The following is a 5135-nucleotide window of genomic DNA, read 5'->3' on the forward strand; positions in this document are numbered from 1 at the left end:
CACACGCACACACACACGCACACACGCACACACACACATACACTATTCACCTCTCGACTCCTACTTATTAGTCGACCCTTACAAGAGGCAGGGCCTTCTGGCCTCGGCCGTATTCTTATCTCTGCAAGCCAAACGGACACACACATACACACACACTCACACACGCCCACACACGCACACACGCACACACACACACACACATACACTCTTCACCTCTCGACTCCTACCCATTATTCTCCTCTTACGACAGGCAGGGACTTCTTGCCACGGCCGTGTTCTTATCTCTGCAAGCCGAACGGACACACACACATACTCACACACGCACACACACACGCACACACACACATACACTCTTCACCTCTCGACTCCTACCTATTAGTCGCCCCTTACAACTGGTAGGGTCTTCTTGCCTTTGCCGTATTCTTACCTCTGCAAGCCAGACGGACACACACACATACACACACACTCACACACGCACACACACACGCACACACACACATACACTCTTCACCTCTCGACTCCTACCTATTAGTCGCCCCTTACAACTGGTAGGGTCTTCTTGCCTTTGCCGTATTCTTACCTCTGCAAGCCAGACGCACACACACACATACACTCTTCACCTCTCGACTCCTACCCATTAGTCGCCTCTTACGACAGGCAGGGCCTTCCTGCCACGGCCATGTTCTTATCTCTGCGAGCCGACCGGACACACACACACTCACACACACACATACAAGAACACACACACACACGAACGCACACACGCGCACGCACACATATACACTCTTCACCTCTCGACTCCTACCCATTATTCTTCTCTTTCGAAAGGCAGGGACTTCTTGCCACGGTCGTGTTCTTATCTCTGCAAGACGAACGCACACACGCACACGCACACACGCACACACACACACACACATACACTCTTCACCCTCGACTCCTACCCATTAGTCGCCTCTTACGATAGGCAGGGCCTTCCTGCCACGGCCATGTTTTTATCTCTGCGAGCCGACCGGACACACACCCACTCACACACACACATACAAGAACACGCACACACACGCACGCACACACGCGCACACACACATATACACTCTCCACCTTTCGACTCCTATCCATTAGTCGCCTCTTAAGACAGGCATGACCTTATTGCCTCGGCCGTATTCTAATCTCTGCGAGCCGAATGGACACACACATACATACACACACACACACTTACACACGCACAAACACACACATACCCACACACGCACACACACACACATACACTATTCACCTTTCGACTCCTACCTATTAGTCGCCCCTTACAAGAGAGAGGGCCTTCTTGCCTCGGCCGTATTCTTATCTCTGCAAGCCAAACGGATACACACACAAATACAGACATATACTCACACACGTACAAATACACGCACACACACAAAGACACATACACTCTTCACCTCTCGACTCCTATTCATTAGTCGCCTCTTACGACAGGCAGGGACTTCTTGCCACGGCCGTGTTCTTATCTCTGCGAGCCGAACGGACACACACATACTTACACACACACACGCACCTACGCACACACACACGCACACACGCACACACACACAAATACACTCTTAACCCCTCGACTCCTACCCATTAGTCGCATCTTACGACAGGCATGGACTTATTGCCTCGGCCGTATTCTAATCTCTGCGAGCCGAACGGACACACACACACACTGACACACACACACTGACACACACACACATTCACACACACACTCACACACGTACGCACACACGCACACACACACACATACACTCTTCACCTCTCGACTCCTACCCATTATTCTCCTATTACGACAGGCAGGGACTTCTTGCCACGGCCGTGTTCTCATCTCTGCAAGCCGAACGGACACACACACACACGCAGACACACACACTCTCCACCTCTCGACTCCTACCCATTAGTCGCCTCTTACGACAGGCAGGGCCTTCTTGCCTGGGCCGTATTCTTATCTCTGCAAGCCAAACGGACACACACACACACACACACACAAATAAACACACATACTCACACACGCAAAAACACACGCACACACACAAAGACACATACACTCTTCACCTCTCGACTCCTAATCATTATCCTCCTATTACGACAGGCAGGGACTTCTTGCCACGGCCGTGTTATTATCTCTGCGAGCCGACCGGACACACACACACTGACACACACACACATTCACACACACACTCACACACGTACGCACACACGCACACACACATACACTCTTCACCTCTCGACTCCTACCCATTATTCTCCTCTTACGACAGGCAGGGACTTCTTGCCACGGCCGTGTTCTTATCTCTGCAAGCCGAACGGACACACACACACTCACACACACACACACACACATACACTCCTAACCTCCCGACTTCTACCCATTAGTCGCCTCTTACGACATTCAGGGACTTCTTGCCACGGACGTATTCTTATCTCTGCAAGCCGAACGGACACACACATACACACACACACTCACACACACACGCACACACACACACACGCACACACACACGCACACGCACACGCACACGCACACACTCTTCACCTCTCGACTCCTACCCACTATTCTCCTCTTACGACAGGCAGGGACTTCTTGCCACGGCCGTGTTCTTATCTCTGCAAGCCGAACGGACACACACATACACACACACTCACACACACACGCACACACGCACGCACACACGCACACACGCACACACGCACACAAACATACACTCACACACACAAACACGCACATACGCACACACACATACATTCTTCACCTCTCGACTCCTACCTATTAGTCGCCCCTTACAACTGGCAGGGTCTTCTTGCCTTGGCCGTATTCTTACCTCTGCAAGCCAGACGGACACACACACATACACACACACTCACACACGCACACACACGCACACACGCACACACACACATACACTCTTCACCTCTCGACTCCTACCCATTATTCTCCTATTACGAAAGGCAGGGACTTCTTGCCACGGCCGTGTTATTATCTCTGCGAGCCGACCGGACACACACACACTGACACACACACACATTCACACACACACACTCACACACGTACGCACACACGCACACACACATACACTCTTCACCTCTCGACTCCTACCCATTATTCTCCTCTTACGACAGGCAGGGACTTCTTGCCACGGCCGTGTTCTTATCTCTGCAAGCCGAACGGACACACACACACTGACACACACACACATTCACACACACACACTCACACACGTACGCACACACGCACACACACATACACTCTTCACCTCTCGACTCCTATCCATTAGTCGCCTCTTACGACAGGCAGGGCCTTCTTGCTACGGACGTGTTCTTATCTCTGCGAGCCAAACGGACACACACACACACACACACTCGCAAACACACATACACACACATACACGCTTCACCTCTCGACTCCTACCCATTAGTCGCCTCTTACGACATTCAGGGACTTCTTGCCACGGCCGTGTTCTTATCTCTGCGAGCCGAACGGACACACACACACTCACACACACACACACGCACACACGCACACACACGCACCCACGCACACGTACACGCACACGCACACACTCTCCACCTCTCGACACCTATCCATTAGCCGCCTCTTAAGACAGGCAGGGCCTTCTTGCCACGGCCGTAATCTTATCTCTGCGAGCCGAGCGGACAAAAACACACAGTCACACACACACACACACACACTATTCACCTCTCGACTCCTCCCTTTTGGTCGCCTCTTACGAGAGGCAGGGCCTTCTTGCCCCGGCCGTATTCATATCTCTGCAAGCCAAACGGACACACACATACACACACACTCACACACGCCCACACACGCACACACGCACACACACACACACATACACTCTTCACCTCTCGACTCCTACCCATTATTCTCCTCTTACGACAGGCAGGGACTTCTTGCCACGGCCGTGTTCTTATCTCTGCAAGCCGAACGGACACACACACATACTCACACACGCACACACACACGCACACACGCACACACACACATACACTCTTCACCTCTCGACTCCTACCTATTAGTCGCCCCTTACAACTGGTAGGGTCTTCTTGCCTTTGCCGTATTCTTACCTCTGCAAGCCAGACGGACACACACACATACACACACACTCACACACGCACACACACACGCACACACGCACACACACACATACACTCTTCACCTCTCGACTCCTACCCATTAGTCGCCTCTTACGACAGGCAGGGCCTTCCTGCCACGGCCATGTTCTTATCTCTGCGAGCCGACAGGACACACACACACTCACACACACACATACAAGAACACACACACACACGAACGCACACACGCGCACACACACATATACACTCTTCACCTCTCGACTCTTACCCATTATTCTTCTCTTTCGAAAGGCAGGGACTTCTTGCCACGGTCGTGTTCTTATCTCTGCAAGACGAACGCACACACGCACACGCACACACGCACACACACACACACATACACTCTTCACCCTCGACTCCTACCCATTAGTCGCCTCTTACGATAGGCAGGGCCTTCCTGCCACGGCCATGTTTTTATCTCTGCGAGCCGACCGGACACACACCCACTCACACACACACATACAAGAACACGCACACACACGCACGCACACACGCGCACACACACATATACACTCTCCACCTTTCGACTCCTATCCATTAGTCGCCTCTTAAGACAGGCATGACCTTATTGCCTCGGCCGTATTCTAATCTCTGCGAGCCGAATGGACACACACGTACATACACACACACACTTACACACGCACAAACACACACATACCCACACACGCACACACACACACATACACTATTCACCTTTCGACTCCTACCTATTAGTCGCCCCTTACAAGAGAGAGGGCCTTCTTGCCTCGGCCGTATTCTTATCTCTGCAAGCCAAACGGATACACACACAAATACAGACATATACTCACACACGTACAAATACACGCACACACACAATGACACATACACTCTTCACCTCTCGACTCCTATTCATTAGTCGCCTCTTACGACAGGCAGGGACTTCTTGCCACGGCCGTGTTCTTATCTCTGCGAGCCGAACGGACACACACATACTTACACACACACACGCACCT

Source organism: Diabrotica undecimpunctata, unplaced genomic scaffold, assembly GCF_040954645.1.
Source record: "Diabrotica undecimpunctata isolate CICGRU unplaced genomic scaffold, icDiaUnde3 ctg00000583.1, whole genome shotgun sequence".
In the NCBI taxonomy this organism is placed as follows: domain Eukaryota; kingdom Metazoa; phylum Arthropoda; class Insecta; order Coleoptera; family Chrysomelidae; genus Diabrotica; species Diabrotica undecimpunctata.